Here is a 19865-nt window from a genome sequence, read left to right as displayed (position 1 = left end):
GTGCACCATTCTTTCCGTTAATATATGTTGATTCAAAATAAAATATTAATGGAAATAGTTCTGGAGTAAAAGTTAAATACATATTAACTATTTCATTAGGTATTTCTTCAACTGGTAAAAATGCTAAAGATGTTATCATTTTACATTGTCTTGCAATTTGTTCGTTATCTTTATACATTTTGGATAATCCTAAGTTTTGTATTTGTCTCCATACACTTTGACACTGATGGAAAAAACAGCCCTGAATTTTTACTTGGTTTTTCAACTTCAATATTTCATCACTCGATTCGTGGTTATGATCAGTCCATTTTGTAAATAATTCATACTATGAAAACATACAAAAGTATTTAAAAACAATATGATAATAATATGATTTTTAACTTATAACTCACCGGTTCATTAAGGTTTGTTGTAACTTTCCCCGTACACGTCACTTTATTACACTTCCAACGAATATTAGATTGATTTTTTCTTAAAATAGTATATTCATACCCATTTTTATAAATTTTTGGATCGACACATATTAATCGCGATCATGATTCGCAATCTAAAGTTTTGAGCAATTAAATTTTATCTCATCTTTTAAGGTATATTTCCCGGTATATGTATACCGTATACAAAACGTCCGCGATCGATTTTTACCAAATTATTTTCACCGTACAAAGTGTCCGCGATATGCAACTCAAACAATAGCTAGATAGTACAAACTGTCCGTTTACCTAAAACCGCAGAAATATAAAACGTCGAGCTGCCTCGATTTTTATTCGCGATTTTTCGCGCGAACCGCAATCGTTGCAGCTATATGCATATTATACAAAAATAAATATACGTTGTCCGTCAAGACGACGACGCGTGTAATAGTAGTTCTCGTGAACGGGAAAAATTCCGCGGGCGACGACAGCAGTATACGGCAAAATAATCAGCCGACGTCCGTCCGTCGCGCGGAGGTTATATTCGCTTTTGCAGTCGGAAGTTTTTTCCTTTAATAAAAACTCGTCGGCGGCGGCGGCGGCGGCGACGACAGCGTATACAATATAACAAGTGGTGGTGGTGTTGTTGTTGTTCCGCGCGGCCGAGGGAGGCTGTCGCATTTTGCAGCCAGCGCGTTAGCAATAGATGGATGGATGGATGGATGGATGGATGGATGGATGGATGACCGGGTCCCCGCGAGACAACGAAACGAGCGTCGTCGCTCGCTTAATGAGAAACAACCCTTTTCGATGGACGGCGAGCGCGGTGGAGAGTTTTTGCCCACCCCCCGGCAACCGTTCGCCCGGCGACTCGCGGGTGCTCGCATTCGCAGTAGTCGCAACTTGCAGTATAAATAATGTAAAGTGGTGGTTGTAGCAACACTGAGTTGACGATCGTTTTCGCGAAACCGGGTGCCGCCGACGTCACACGTCAACTTAACGCCTTGCTTGGACGACGATCGTCGTGTTATATATTATAAGACATATCATTGTTATGGAACCGCGGTGGTTCCGACACAAATAATTCAACGCACGATTACAGATCAATATTAATTATGGGTTTTACTTCGGGTATTAACTTTAACTAGTTGTGTAAATGTTATAAAACGCTCTTCTTAAACACACGTTATGCACAGGGCAGCTCGTAAGTTCATGCATTTACATGGTTAGGTTAGGTTAGGTTGGGTCACAGGATCTTGTTAAGTTGTATTCAATGCTAGTTGACATAGAAATCCATTTCAAGGTACCACAGTTAAATATGTGAAGTCTTATTTTGCATGTTTTTGCATATTTAGAGGTTTCTTTGCCTATTTGGTATATTTATGCATATTTCTGTTTTATCGGGCACATTATACATGATTTTGATATTCCTATTCATATTATTATATCAATATGCATTTTTTGATGGAAATACTATGAAAGTATCAACATTTGACGAAAAAAAATGTGATCGTTCATAATCTATTTAAAATCTATTTTTTTTTAATTGTAACATAAAAAATAAAATTTAACTATAAAAAAATAAATGGATAATTCATGTTATTTCAAAAATTGTTTATGATTTTTTTAAATAAGCATTTTTTAAGTGCATTATTTTAGATATTTAGTGCATATAAATGCATATTTTTCAACATTTCAAGACATATTTCAATGCATATTTTTCCAATTTTGAGTGCATGCTTATTTAGGCATTTTTTACGGCATGAACTTACGAGCCCTGGACTTATGTATAATGCTCTGTTCTAATACGACTGACTAACCTCCTCCCTGTGCGTCGGCCTACGGTTCAGCCGGACGCCGAATCGCCTAGTCAGCGGATTCCTGTCAACGAGCTGTCGACCAACAAACACTATCCTTATACTGTTAATATTATATTATATGTGAACACAGTATAATATAATATTATTCAGGGGTTCACAAAAATATTCTACTCCGCTATAACCATTGTATGTTTTCGCATCGACGTATAATGTGCATACCGAGTTTATTGCGGGGTCCAGGGGCAACAGAGCTGGGTTCTTGAGTATTTTCAAACCGAGACTTTAGGAGTTTCATCAAACGCGTTGTATCGTCGTACTCTTGCGGAAACGTGTATCAGTATCGCTCGCAGAGTGACGTGTTGACCGTGATTTTGAGGGAAGTTGCCCTTTTAAAAATATTTTCCAACGAGTTGGCAAGGTATGTTTAGGAAAACATTATACACACAGACATTTTTATACACATCGATGTTTCAGTAAACGGACCTTACCCGTTAGCACTATTTACAACAAAAATTCGGAACTGTATGCGATACATGATTTGATATACTGAACATCGATTTAAAACAATGCTGCAGCACGCTGCATGTATACTGTATAGAGTAGGTATATACAGTCGCCAAAAGTTTGTTGTTCTTCCATAGTTCCACGGACACTTGGATACCCGTTTCCGTATTTAGCGCCGAGCCGTGCACATATTTATTTTGATTTCGTCGGTTGTATGAACTACCAAAATAAATCGTTTAAAATAGATTTCGCGAACACACAGCTCACAAGCACCATCTGGCCGGCGCACTGCAGTGATCGGAAATATAAGTTGATAAAAAGTCATTGTTAACAACGTTATTCATAGTATTATAATACAAAATATAAATACAACATCCGATTGGAAACAAAACTGTTGTCGGATAATATAATTATACTGTCGAAGAGGGGTCTGAGACACGCCGTTTTTGCATGCGATTGTGTATGTCTCGGATCTGCCCATCCCTATAAGTATAAAATGTGAAATTACTATATCTTCCTAATTCCGATACACATTGTATTCGTAATATAAACTGATTGCGTATACTGCTATAGGTTTAGAAGAATAGTTTGAATCTGTAATCTGAGAGAAGAATAGGTTTTATACTTTTTTTTAACAAGAATTTTCACGCGTAATCGAACTAGCTAGTGGTTTTAAAACACGACATGTCGACGCGCAAAGTCAATATAATAGGGTCCTGGTGCAATTATTTAATATATATACGTCCGGTCAAGATCTATTCCATTTCATTCCTCTTGGCCGCACCACACACACACACACACACACATTATATAAACACCAAGCAGCGTGGTAAGTGAATGTGTGTAAAACCCGTCGATATCTCGGATTTGATTTCCAGCTGCATTAGGTACATATATATATATATGTATGTGTGTGTGAGGGAAGCTTTATTTTTTACGCTCCACTCCAATCGGACAATGACTAATGTTGCGTAAAGTGAAAGGGAAAACAAACACGCTCGGGACGACCCCTTTTTCGCGGCGGCAGTGACATGGGCGACTTTTCGAGGGTTGTTGGCGAAGACGGCGGTGGCGACGCCGACGACTGACACGACGACGACGACGACAACGGCGACGACGACGCCTGGAGTGACGGTGCACGTCTACGGCCATTAGGAGAGACGAGAAAACACATTAATAACGTTTATTTAAATATTCGGTTCCCTTATATTTATTTATTATTTCTTTTCGTTTTATCCTTGCCGATACGCTTTGACGAGTCATGCGGTTTTTCGCATCACTCGGCGATGGCGAATATCACCATTGCAATGCCACCGTACATAACATATATATATATGTACATACTATGTATACTCTACCGATTTACGACGTGTGTACATAATATTGTTTATGCTGCGCCTCACCAGTTACCACCATAACATATACGTAGGTATACATTATATGATATACCTACGGTAAAATATTATACACTATACGTTGTGATGTTCCGACACTTTACGGGAGTTAATTTTCCGGGAAAAAGGAAAATAATTTGAAAATATGGTACGTTGCAAAAACGACGCTGTGGCCGTAACCCTTTGGGGAATCTCCGGCGCGGGCGCGCCCGCGTATATACCACTTTTGTAATTTGTCGGTGCCCCGGTGGCGTGAAATCGCATATACCTATATGGTATATGTACAGCGTGCGAGCGTCGTTTTCGAATAATATATATATATTATATGTATACCTCTAGCGCGGGGTTCGGTGCCATAAATACGGGCCGCCCGCGTCTACAGCCCGGTCCCGGTGCAAGACAAGGAAAACGTACCAATCTATATATATATATATACAATTATTATTATTATTATATGTGTGTGCCGTGGTGGCGGTGGTCCTCGTGGGACACAGAGTCGCTGCGCGGGGACGAAGCGAAGGGGAGACGGCGGTCCCAATTATTGGATTAATTGCCGCCGCGGACCGGAATACAGCGGCGAGGTGCGAATAATATATATACATTATATATAGGTAAGACGGGACCGGTGCTGTGGAGGGGTGTTTGGGTGGGCGACCCGCAGTGGAATTGATGAGTCCGCGCGGTGGTGGAGCGGAAGTCGGTCTCCGGCCCGCCGCGGATCCGCTGTCCGGTCCCGTTAACCACAACATTTGTCTTCGGCCCCGGCCCCGAATTAAACTCGCGGGCGCCGGGCCAACTGTGGCGGCGGCGGCCGTAAAGTATTTTTACCTTTTCGCCCGTAGATAAATCCACGGACGCCGCAGCCGCAGCCGTAGCCCGTTTGTTTTTACCGGACGGATAGATGACCATCGGTGGCCCGACCACCTGTCCGTCGCATCTCCGCGTCTCCCGCGCCCGCACGTCGATCGATCGCCGCAATTTATTGGCGTCCGTTGCCATCATACATCCATCGATGCGCCCGTCCCGTTTGCTCAGGTGTGGTGTGCTGATGCTATATTTTAGTATTTGGGTGTGCCCTGCACACACGTGTATTATGGGTACTTAGGTATTTCCGTGTCTTGTGCGACACCCGTACGCATTAATTGAGCCACTATAGAATATAAAAACATTTTTTTCGTGCACATTTTGTGCTTTCATAGGGCGATATGTCATCACTCTTAAATAACAAAAATTGTATTGGCTAAGTTTTTTAATGGTATAATATTATATTGTGTTTTTATTTAGTCGCGTAATACTTTTACTGTCAATGCACATTTAGAGGTTTTTTCCCATGGAGAGGTATTTCCATTCGACATTCGTATATATATATTATATTAATCAGGGGTATTATACGAATCATACAATAGACACTTATTAATTAATAATAATCGATAAATATACATTGTTGAAAAAAGAAAGAACAGATATTTATTTTTGTTGACAATCTGCGTCCGAATGGTCGTTGCTGATTAGAAAACATAACGCTTTGTCCACACGTCTGCATGTGCTGTGCTGTACCAAATGCAGTTGATAAATGACGACAACAGACGGAATAAATTAAGTAACAAAAGTATGTACTGTATATTTATATAAATAATATTAAATATTATAATAAGGCCTAAGGGGCGAGGGTCAGTGCGTTTGCAGTGGAATAAAATGTGTACGTACATAATTTCACCGCTACCTTATGCTTTTGTAAACTTATGTATCGTATCATAATATAATCATAAAGTTATGATCCGTGTAATATATTACCGTATAGTTCGAGAATTAAATGGACAATCAGAACAATAAAATGTAGAACTGCCGAGGTAAATCGCACTGGCCGTGAATTACATTTCTGTATCTGCATTATACTACAATTGCATAAAAATATTATCCCTAATAGGTACACTGATAGTTGTTACAGCATAAAATGCCTACAAATATATTATTGTTTAAGCGGTTTATTTGTTTAACATGCGTTGCCTCACAAATGTGTTAAGTTGTGGGATTGTGGCCGGAAGTGCAGGTAGCTGCAGAATGATGAACGACCGGTCAACCGTCTATGTAAATAATTGCTATTAAATGTTTATGGGACAGTGTAGTAAAATGACCGGCTGCCATACTGTTTGATCATAAAATTATATATAATATTATGCTTGTACAGTGACTGATGCCGACCTGGGTAATATATTATACTATTGTCGGTGGCACCAGACACAGTAAAAGAAAATATTTTTCTCGAAATTACTTAAAATTGACGTTGAAAACTAAATCATACACCTGACTTGCGTATAATATTTTAGATGATTCACACATAATTTTACATTGATACGTATCGGCATTTTCATAAATAATTTTCTCGGGTCGAATTTCCGATTAAATTGTAATAGTTTGTCTAAACGCGGCACAATTTGTGTGCACGGCGCTTTGTATAGGCAATCCTAAACTAATTGTTTACGTTTTCTGTTCAGTATTAATATGTACTAATAAGCAATACGACAGGTAAACCACTATAATATTATATTCACCTATAAGTGTGATAGTCAATTTCATCTTTTATTGAATACAAATTTCTTTAATCATAAGTGAGTACCTATTTGTTTTATAATCATATTCATCTGAATTCATCGTTCAAATCACTTATACTAAAATTTTTTTTTTAAATTTAGTTTCCTCAGACAAAACTTTTACCACGGTAACTTGATAAATCCAATTTGAATACACATATTATTCGACATTTTAGTTTTTATTTCACTGACTATGAATAATTATAAAGTGTATGAAAAATTATTAGTATAATAAATCAAAGGCTATAATGATAAAGTTAAGCAATGAAACACAAAATATATATTATATATTCTAAGAAGTAAAATTATCATTATTGGGTATACTTTATGATTTACTATTGTTTATTAACTTTGTTCAAACAAAAACGTGTATATATTATTTCGTAGAGTTTTGTTAAAACTTACATTTTACGCTTATAGTACTAATAGTAGGTATATCGTACATAATGTTAGTTGTTTTATTTAGTTATTTGTTATAGTTTTTAAAGCCTAAAATAAATATTTAAAAAATATAATTTACTCCAATTATTACTCACGTAAGTTATTAAATTTATTCCAATTTTAATAACTTACGTGAGTATTAAAAGGAAACGGTATAAAATTACTTTTACTCGTTTACTTAAGTCTGACGTTATTATTTAAATGCGCACGATTAAATTATCCAACTAACATAATTATACAAGTTTCAAATGTAAAAGAGCAAAGAGATGAATAAAGGTCCACCTTAAACTAAATACAGTTCATAATATTATGCACCCATCAAATGTTAGAAATTCTTTATCATATTTATTTAGAGTGCAGCTAAACCTTAATAGTGAAACAAGAAATTCAAAAAGATCAGTAGGTATTTATTATGTTAATTCATATGCAGTTCCATTCATTTAAAGTTATCAATGTTAAAAGTATTTAAGTCGACATATTTAATGCTAAAATTCATAAAAATGTTTTTTCCTATTACGAATAATATAATAATAATAATATCTGTAGTGAGTACTGAGTACGTATATTTAAATTTTTTATCAGATATTCTTTCCAAAAGTATTTGAATTATAATCAAGTTTAGTTTCACAAAAAGTTTTTTTGCTTTATTTTAAGATACTTTTCATGAACAAGAAATGGAGAAATTACTCTAAAACTTTCAAAAAGCATTTTTTTTTACCATTATTATGTTCATAACTATATACACGGCGCAATTAACGTTAAATTCCTGTTGCTATTATTTAGTGTTTATCTGGACTAATATTATCCAACTAATTAAAATATATTATAGTAATATACTCTTGTAACGTCCATTCCGCACTGTATATAAAAACTATAGTTTATAACCATACAAAACCATCCTTGCAGCACTCATAATAGTTAATAAACATTTTTTCATTCTGCACAAAACAATACGCATGGTATACAATTATTTGAACATTGCTTTTATATAATATAATTCTGAATTTCTGATATAATATGGACCTATGTTAATATAATTTAGTATTATGTTACATAAAAAAAATGCAAAACCAAACGTAATAATATTCTATTTTGTATCTCATACTCCTATTTATATAATAATGAGTTGTAAAATTAAATAATACATTTTCGAAATAACAAAATTCCGTTTAAACTATAGTAATCAATAGTTATAAAGTATATTTTTTTTATTGAAATACACATTCAATAATACTATATTATAGGCACGATAAAATATTACATAAAATATAGTAGAAAGTTGTAAATATATCGTTGGCACTATTACTACGTATTACAACAACTTTAAATTAATTAAAATTTTATCATTTAAATAATTGTAATATTCATCTATTTATTAGTTTTCAAAATAAATTTACATTTATGTTTCGATTTCGGATTGTTTTAATTTATGTTTAGAATATAAACCATATTTTAACAATAGTAATAAGAAAAACACGCACTCTATAGATAATTTTGTATTCCGACATAACTATTGGAGGATATGAATAAATTTAAATGTAATACTAACACTATTAATTTGAGAACTTGTAACTTTGAAAGTACATTGTCCGATCTGCATATTATATCCGTATCAACAATAATCTTGCAACGAAAATGATATGGACAAACGAATATGACCTACGGGCATAACGGATATTGGGGCATATTATTTTGTTATCAGGTATAATGAAGACATATCAACTTAAAAGAAACAAAATAATTATAAATTATAATTCAATAAAAATAAGCTTTTATAGTATTATTTAATATATATTAGTAAGAAAGCTCATTACATCTGGTTTTATGTCACACACAGTTTTTTAACAGATCTCAACGACCAATAACGAACTTGATACTATTATGTCTTATTTAATTTTATTAAAATATAGCATTGAATCAAAATACATTAATATCTCTGTATCAATAGTAAAACTATGCACTATAATATAGTATACATGTATATCGCGAACAGACAATTATATTAATAATAATAACATTCTACTGAAAAAAATAACAATAACCGAGGGGTTTCTAGCCCTCTACAAAACCAACCCCCCAAAGTTAAAACTGAAGGTCGTTCGGAATCGATTTTCAGAGTTCACTGTGTTTTCAGTTCACTCCTGCACACCCTATTATTGCAAACGCGAGCGATAAGGACACACGGAATTCGTGTTTGACAATAACAACGACTGCATAACTGGCATACTTTACGACTCAACATTTCAGCGTTTTGTCATCTGTACCTACACAGTTTACTGCCTCCGTAAGACAGATGGGTCCTATATAATACAATACAAACGGTACAGAAACTTTTGACAAATGTTTTTCACGTCTTGACACACTGATTTAATAGAGCATGCCTACTTATCCGTCGTTTCAACGCGTATACCGCACGTATTTTGAGTGCGACATGCAGACACTATGTTTTTCACGCTCGTCGGATAACGATAGATTATCGGTTCTCATATTATAACAGTGTAACAAAGGTTTGTTAATAAAAAAAAAAAAAAAAAAGAAAAAGTAAAATGATTTCGATCGTCTGAATTATTTTATGCAAATGCCTACAGTATACAGATACCGCAATTGATCAAATATGGAAATTTGCCTCATTACTCATTGAATATAGTTATAAAGGCATTGACGAACCATCAGCGGCTTATAGCTCGTATATTATATACCTATATTTGAATATTTCATGGTTTTGAAATTTAATATAATATAAGCCCAATCATGGTTTCGGTAAACATTACCGAGATGTTGAAATATTGTATGTTAATTTGAACAAATGTAATCATGAAATAATGGCCACTGTCCATTATCATAAAATATATCCGTTGTTGTAACAAATCTACGGGTTGATATTAAACTCGGATAAATTGATAATGCATTGAGCATTTAGTACATGTATACAGAAATAAACGTGATAAACAATATACGACGCACTGTAATATTACGTTTTAGAGTTTTATTAGCTTGTCCTTATCTCACAATTCAAATGAATTTATAAAAAATACATTATTGGTAATTTATGATTTATGAAGTTCGTTTTAACGTCTATTTGACTATTTATCTATCAATATATTTTTGTCGATTATATACACCTGTGGACATGTGAGCTGGGGCATGAGTAGAAATTAAAATCACTACAACGGGAAAGTGGAACACTGTACAGAATACTCAATCAAGTTATGACGTCCATATTATAGTGGCATAAATAAAAAAAAAGTATTTTACTTTAAAAAAAAAATATTGTATCGGTTTTGAATACATTATGATATTATAATGAATTAATAACAAAAAGCAAATTACACTTGCCCCGTGTATATTACACGTATATATTGGATATAAAAAAAAAACGCGAATAGCTTTGCCAGTGAGACTATTTAAATTAAAATAAAAAAATGTCCGATAAAAAGGCAAAATAAATTGGTGTAACTACTGTAACTATATATGTTTTAGATTCTGAGCGAAGCGATGAATGTATTGATTTTACAATGCTGTGTGTTTTTTTTTTATTTTTTTTTTTATTTTGTTTTTGTGTCTGTCATCACCTTTTAGGACAGTAAAAGTGCTTGGATTTTCTTCAACAGTGACTTTTCTGATAGGAAAATAAATCTAGTTGGTACTTTGGGGGTCAAAAGTTAAAATTTCCCAGTAGTTTTCAAAAGCGACGTGAAAAACAAAGGAAAAACGGGAATTTTTACGCAAAATCTGTTTTCGAGAAAATCGATTTTGGTTTTTGTTGCAACTCTAAAACAAATGACCGTAGGTACATGAAATGTTGACTGAATGTTTATAATAGCATTTTATATACATCATAACATTTTCCAAATATTTTGACTTATTTTGAGCTGTTTACGGATATTTTCAGTTTCCATTTTTTTTAGTTTTTTTTTCTATGGATGTCAATAAAACTTTATTTATTGGGTAAAAATTTAATATAAAGTTTAATAGAAGGCTCCTAGGTTATTGTTTCAAAGGCAGATGAAAAAAAAATAAAAATCCTTAGTCACAGTTTTTATTTATAAGCATTTAAAGTTCAAATATTGACAAAATACGGAAAAATCACGAAAATTAGCAAATTATTTTGAGTTGAGAATTCATAAAAATTTTTCTTTTTAAATCTAAGATTTGAAAATGTAATACAAGATTATCCATAAGTTTGTCTACCTTTATCAAAAAAAAAAATGTCTACAAGAAAATCAAATTAAATTTTTATGAGCGTTTGAAATTCATATTTTTATAATATTTTATATTCACTCGATATCTCATGTAAAATCAGTCTCATCGGTCAAATCTCACCTGTTGTAATTAAATAACGTATGACTGTAGGTACTTGAAAATTTCACTGTATGTTTGTATTAGAATTTTCTATACACGATAAAATTTTGAAAATAATTTGACTATTTTTAAGCTGTTTACGGACATTGTCAGTTTTAAATTTTTTTTAGTTTTTTTTTCTATAAATATCAATAAAATTTTATTTGTTGGGTAAAAAAGCGTGAAAATTTAATATAAGGCTCCTGATATATCGTTCTAATAGCACTTGAAAAATATTAAAAATACATAGGCACAATTTAATAATTATTTTTTAGTTAAAAGTTTATAAAATGTTCAACTTTTACAGCTAAGGATTGAAAATTGAAAACAAGGCTCCGCGTAAATAGGTATTATATATAAATTACTTATTCACAATATAATGTCATCAAATATACTTGGTAATATCATCATAGGCTGACTGGACCGTTTTCGCTCAGAATCGTTTTTTCTTATACAATGATATCATATCATTGAATTCAAATTTAACACCATCCATTGCAGTGACCCACTTGTAACCTACTGTACAGCAGAGCGACATCCACTTACCCACTTTTTTTTTTCAATTCATTCGATTTAAAGCTAGGTATATATATAAGTATGCAACAATTATCCGCATGATTGCATAACTGTTAAAAACATAAAATGTAGCAATGCATTTTGTAAGACCTTTGCATTTTCACGTCACACTTTGACCTTAATATTATGTTTTCATACAAAACCCTAAACTTTCGTATTGCGGGAGCTGCAGCGGTCTCTATACACAGTCACAGACGTCAAAAATGTCATTTCACCCCCATTGTATAGGGACGACGACGCGTACTACAGTTGTAATTTATAATATAAACACTGCACTGCTCCTGCCGCCGCCGCCGCCGCCGCCGCCGCAGGACACGACTGTAATAATATAATACTACAAGCCAAACGTTCGATCAAAACGTCGCTGTCACTCGGGGCAGCAGCACACGCGCCGCCCAAAGGGTTAGCTCCTGCACGTCGTCGTCGCACAATTTCACCGTACTTCTTATACCAAACACAACGGTTACATAATATACTTGGTATTACGATGATATTATACGCACATAATGTTGTGAACACGTGTAGATACATTCAGTTGGCCTCTGGGAGTTCGCGACGGACGAGCAAGTATAGGTAGAGACGGTGCAAAATAATTCACAGTCGTATTAACACGCGCGAGCGTACGCTTTAATAATAATAATGTGATAATGCACTGTTAATATTATAATATAATATGTAATAATGTGTGGTCGACAACAACTCTCGCTAAGTCTGTGTAACTGTCACATCCGGTTGAGTACATCAACCACAAGCGCGAGCGGCGTCGCAGCTATAGGTATACGAGTACGGAGTACCCACATAATATTTAGTAGTTGTATTAGTCTAAGTATTGACTATTATTCTATTACTCTGTATTCACGACCATTGGGGGGGGGGGGGTGGGGGGGGGGGGGGGGGGGGGGGGGGATTGCAGATTTCTGTCTCGAGTCATCCACCATGGTGCATACACGTTTTCGTCGTCTGTCTACTTAAATTATAATGTATACAGCCACAGGGTAATACATACTCACCTCCATATTATTCTTTAATCGTGCATTTATTAAAATTAAGATTTTCGGAATTGTTTGGTATCTGTATGACTGTACAGTCTGTACTTAATAATTTTTAAATACTAAGATGTGTATGCCATCTAAGAAGGACCATCCCTTTTTATTTTTTACTAGAAATTGTTATTTATACGATTTTATTGAAAATTGTCGATGCATCTAAATCGACATTTTAACAGTTTTTTCTGAGTTACCTATTACAAACATTATATGAACAAAGAACCGATGAGTGGTTTCCCAACTTTGTGATAACCTCCCCGGTTTTTCAACTATACATCACCGTATATCATCCTCTAAACTGACGTATATTTTAATACATAATATAACTACACTTGAGTCAGTCGTTGCACAGTTCGATGAAACCTTCATTAGCAGGAGGCTGGTTTTTGTGCAAATCATTTTAGCAAAGGATTCAGTTTCGGACTCTTTGACAGTTTGGATTGGTTCTTGGTAGTATTTTTAAAGTGCAAGAACGGTTCGTATTGTGCTTAAATCTTAAACGTATAATATAATAATTACTAGAACAAGGTCAAACTGGTCAAATATATGGTCAACCGCACTAGATTCCGTCCATAGTCAAACCGACAGCTGATAAACATGACACGAATACTGCTACCTATTGCATTTGCAGCTATTTATCCGGATGGGTGCTGCAGGCTGCCCGTGGGTGGTGGGTCTTAAGTGCGTCGTGTAATATCTGTGTACGACCGTCATATATCGACACGGGGAGTATAATATTCTATCTACGATACCTGAGGGTTGGAGTGAGAGTCTTGATAAAAAATATATACACGGCACATACACTGCACGCCGGCCGGTAATATCATATCTAATTCAACAAGTCATTTGAAATGTATAAGCATCGTAAGTGTGGTGTATACGTGTGCGTAATTCGGCGAGCAGTGCCGGTGCGCGTTCCAGCAAAGTGAAACCATCTCCCCGAGGCCTGAAGTGTCGTCTTTAGGTTTTATTTTTCGCCGATCCTCCGGCCCGCCCGTAATTAGCGGACAGGGACCACTTTGATGTGTCTTTCGGCTGTTTAATGACGGTTTTTTAGTGCTGCCATTTGCCGGTAACGACGTTCGTTTTTCTTTTTAAATTATTTACGAGGGACCGCCGAACAGCGGACGCGTGTAAATGGGCGCACCGGCACCGGGGAAAACGATTCTTAAGCGGTCGCAGCGCATGCCGCGAATGGCGTCGTTATTGTCCTCCATAAGGACCCCGGTAACGGCCGTTTTAAACACATTGTCCGAAATGCCGGTTTGTCAGGAGTGCAGCATAATGTACACCACCAAGGCGAACCTTTACCGTGCAAGTCGTTTGTACGGCCGTTCAATACATATATAGGTATATAATATGTATATAATATGGCAAACACCGCAATAACACGACGAGGAGTCGTTGCAAGTACTGAGTATTATGGCGAGATACAACAGCCCTGTTATGTATATAACGGTCGAAAACGAATGTTTATCTATCGTTGATATATTGCGTTAATATATTGTTGTCGGTTAAGTTCACGGTCGTAAATTATAATTTAATCGTCAAATATAATATTGGAAATAAAACCTTAATCAGTGCCTATATATATAATATAATATATATATATATATATATACATATATATTATATACTTATGTAGGCATGTATTATTGTTGAATTCAGCAATCAGCCACAGCGAGCACTTCAAGCAATGGTAAATTCATACGGTTATTAGTAAACTATTATGTTCGTTATATTCGTTAATTACAACGATATGATTTCCCATTAGTCATTAATAATATTAAGATATTGATAATATTATACACAGACACGGAGAAAATTATTTTCAGGTGATTTATCGTTCAAAAGCAAAACGTCGTTATTAGTATAGTTTTTGGATAACAGCATATCAGTATTATAGATTGTCTAACCTTTGGATTGCTGAATTAATCGTCTGCTGTATAGTTTTTATCTCGATTATGACATATTTGCCCCGGACCCGACTGTTTTATAACCCCGGAGGTCTCACTGTGCAACACATGTGTTGTGTTTATTTAAAATTATGGTCACATTTCGTTTTTAATGAATCCATTACGATATTTAGGGTCATCACTTCCTATATTATATTACTTATATATTATGTTAATTTATTGTTGTTTACTGTACTAATGCGATTACCCAATACTTATAGTGTTATTATTGTTTAGTCGTGTTTTTTATTTTATAATTAATACATAATTCATCACTAACGAATTTTTACTTATATTTTATATAAAGTGTAACACACTACATCTGTTAAAAACAGATAAATAGTTTTTGACGTATAATGTATAATATATACTTCTCAACTTATAATTAACTATAATTATTATGATAAGTAAGTATAATATATAGGTACCTACGATACGTCACGCTTAAAATGTAAGAATACAATTCACAAAGTTTAAAGTTAAATAAGAATATCAGTTTTTCCACCAAAAGCGTCACTATAGTGCGCATGACTCATTTTGGATCAATATTTGAAAATTTAGTACAGTTTAGTACTAAAAAAAAAAAATACTTTTTATATTAAAATAACAATTAAAAAATAAATAATTTTAAGATAGACGGTGTCCTGATCCCGCGGTCACCACTATGATAATATTACGACGGTGTTCCGACGTGCATGCGATATAATAACCAAATTTCCGAACCCGATTCCGAGATGAAAACCGATTACAACTTTTGTGCTGTAGGTAAAAACAACATTTTTCAATTTCAGTAGGACGCCAATTATAATAAATATAGTAGAAAAGCTGCGGTCGGCTGATTTAGAGGTTTCGCTATAGGCACGTGTTCCCGCCGCTCTTACAGTGACCGTGAATGTTTAACGATTTCCGTGCTGTGTTCACAAATCACGGATATAGTTTCGTGTAGGAGAACCCTTCGAGCATGGTATATGGCCGCGTGGGACACATTTATCGGCCAAGACCATCTACCGGAAGTGTCATCTCGGAAAGTACCGATGCCCATACTTTTTTATTTATATGCCCCGGCCGGGTTCCCAATAGTCGAGGGGTATAATAACGGGAGGAAAATATCAGTCACATCCTGATCACGTACTAGCGCCATCACCATTATCATACATACACCGCCCGAACTCTTGATGCGAATTACATGATATTTTATTGACGGGATGGACCATAAGCTCCGCCACGACCGCAATACCTAATCCGGACGTGAGAGCTCGGATTAAAAGACGCATTTATATCGAATAATTCAGTTCGAAACGATACGTCGATAATATACATGGCGAATCTGTCTAAATTAATATTTCACCAACAGAACGGGAAGGGTCTGTAAACAAACATATACCTATGTGTGTAAATAGATTACTTCACAAAATAACTATAATAGGCGAACAATAAAATATAAGAATTTAAAAATTTATTTTTTTTTGCTTAACCTCATTCAGTATACATTTAGTCTTCAAATGTCTGGTAACACAAAATCAAAATGCTTATAAGTACAGTATTAAATAAATATTTCTATATAAATCAAGAGTTCCATATTTTATTTTATTTTATTAATTAGTTTAACAAATATAACGAAATGATTTCACATAAATTATATATTATGCTTCAAAGTCAAAAGTTCTTAAACGTGTGCATATTAGTTTATGGATTTGTGAAAAAGAAATACCTTTATGATACATTGTATAACCTATATTGTCTACACTTGATTATTTAACCACAAAGACGATTCAACTATGCGACGATGAGAGAAAAACCGATAGTGGGTACGTATACTCTAATATATGTACATTTATCCTAACGCCCCGGACTTAGATAAAACCGCATTGAAAAGTCGAGAGAAATATTCTAGTCGGACAGTTGGTCGATGTCGGTGATGTTTGCAGTCAACAATGTCTTAACACGCCCTCCGCCGACTTTGCATAATATGGCTCGGCCGCTCTGGCTAACCTAACCTAACCTGGTATATACTGTATATAAATGGCATTTTCGGATAACGATTGACGGACGGCATTAATAATAATAATAATAATAATAATAATATATATAATAAAACAATACACGAAACGAGGCGAATAATAACGGCGTATGCGACTGCAGCGCGGCACCCTCTTCAACACTCTGTGTTCAGGAAGTGAGCATCGGCAGAAGAAGCATATAGTAGGTATACTGCAGTATTTCCGCGTACAGCGTATATAGATATACATATATACATCATCTTTTATATACAGGAACCGAAAACCTTTTATGTACATCGGCGGGCGGGCGGGCGGGCGGTTCATTAAAAGTCCGGTCCAAGAGCCTTTTATATGAAGACAGTTAATTACGACCTCTTTGCCCCCGAGATTTTCGGCGGTTCTTTCATTTGGGGCGAGTGCCGGTGCTGCAGTTGTCCACTTCTCATATCGAATACGTGATCGCCATACGCGCCGGGACAACGTCCGAGTATATGCCTACCAACACACACACGCACACACGCACACACACACACGCACACACACGCACACACACACGCACACACATGTATACGTAGGTATGGGTTAAATATAAATAGCGCGTGTTGGCGATCCGCCGAGGCCACATATGCACTTTGACCGTATGCCGTTCGGGGCCCCTCTTCTGTTTCGTCGGACGGCGGGCTGCAGATGAGAGGGTAGAAAACTCTTGTCGCTTATACGTGACGTGGTTTTGCGACTCGGCCCGACCAAACTTTGTCATTTCCGGACGTTTTATTTGTGCGTTTAATGTGTGCGGACGATCGATGAGGCGGCGATCCGGTGTCGAGATGGGCGCGGTGGCTGTATTCTATATATACTATACATATAGGTGTATGCCGGAGAACGAACGTCGCCGTAGTGGTCGTGCGCGGGCAGTATTAGGGGTGTGCGTGTGTGTGTGTGTGTGTGTGTGTGTGTGTGTGTGTGTGCGTGTGTGTGTGTGTGCGTGTGAGTGTGGTGTAGTCTGAGTTAACGATTTCTAGAGCTGTTCGCTGATTAGCACACCTGCTGCCGTAATAACTTCTGAATAGAAGAATGATTGGACTTTTTTTCTTTATTTTATTTTTTGCTTATTGCTCACGAGAACTATCTGACCTAAAAAATCAACTTTTCCTCTCCTCCGCCCCCCTGTTGTTCCAATTGCAGCGACCGGACGACTTACGACAAATGTTTTGCTATAGATTACCGCTAATACCACCGAAATTACGGCAATCGCCACGATTCTCGCAAACAAAGGGTACATTTATCTGAATTTCGCAAGACTTTTTTTTTCAGACAAATATCAATCGAATTTCCTCACTCGTTGAAAAAAAAATGCCCCTATATCGTTTGTTCCTATTTGCTACCCTGCAAATGCCTGAATCTTAATAATACATATATATTATATATTTATATATAGTATACCTAGCTCATGGGTTGAGATTCAAAAAAATAGAGAATGTTATTTTTATTTTGGCATTTTACAAGAAAGAAATTAATTTTTATATTCACTATTTATGGACACTATATAGGATAGAGCGGGGTTAGTCATTAAAATGTTTTCATATTTAATTTTTATAATTTAAATACCTAGTACTTAAATTATCGAGTTTTAATGATTAAAAAATTTTTTTCCAACCGAATACAAACAATAAATTTTGAATAAAACTTAAAAGTTTCAATGTAATTTACACAATACAGTATACAATATTTTACTGTAATAATTAATAACTATATTTAGCAAAAATAAATTATTATTATTTACATTTTAAATACTTCATTTGTGCGTTATTGTATACTGTACTTGTGTTATACAACTAATGAAACTAAAAAACAATAGTTCCTATAATGATATCACATAAAATAGCAATAATATAAAGGTTATTTTGGACCAGCTTATACCTAGTAAAAATTAATAATTATACAAATACATACCATCTAATAAGAAGAGTCTATGATGGTTTATATCGGTATTAATATTTAAATGATTTATTATACCTTACTAGTATATACACAAAATCAGTCGTCTGAAATTATATTAAATATTTATCTCAAATAAAACTATATAATATCAATATCAATAAAACTTCGGGTCGGTATTACTAACAATCCATGGATAGGTTGTACAATAATAAGCAACCTCCAACCTACATATCAATATTAGAATGTATTCCTCATTATTGGGTCTGATAATTAAAGCGATGTTTGGTGATTAAATATTTTTCAGCAGCAACTAAAAAAACAAGTTTTTAGTTACTTTTTATCTTAGATTTGTATTCCATTGAAGTGAAATATTATAGAATAATAAAGAATCTGATGCATCTCGTATAACTCGTATTAGTCATCTTTAAAAAAATTGGCCTATTATAGTTTAACATTACGTAAGATGAAGTCTAAAATTGTTTTATTATATATTAGATTTTTTGACGTCCTTCATAAAAAATACCAATGTAAATTGTAAAATATACTAAATATATATAAACAAGAATGGTTCAGTTTAAAATTTTCTGGTCCGTGCCTATACTAACTTATAAAATTTACAAAACAAAAGTAACACCATTGATTATACATAGTATAGTATAATCAATGGTAACACGTATATTCAATAAAATAGTAAACTTCGACCAGTACAGTTATATTACCGATTTAACAATGCATAATTATAATATTATTTACTAATAAATTTAATAAATTTATTGGTAATAAATTATAATCAATTGATTAGTTACGTTAAAAACGATTTAAATTTTAAAAAACATAGGTATATAC

This window comes from Metopolophium dirhodum, chromosome 7 (assembly GCF_019925205.1).
Source record: "Metopolophium dirhodum isolate CAU chromosome 7, ASM1992520v1, whole genome shotgun sequence".
Classification (NCBI taxonomy): Eukaryota; Metazoa; Arthropoda; class Insecta; order Hemiptera; family Aphididae; genus Metopolophium; species Metopolophium dirhodum.
Note: the sequence above shows the minus strand (reverse complement) of the source record.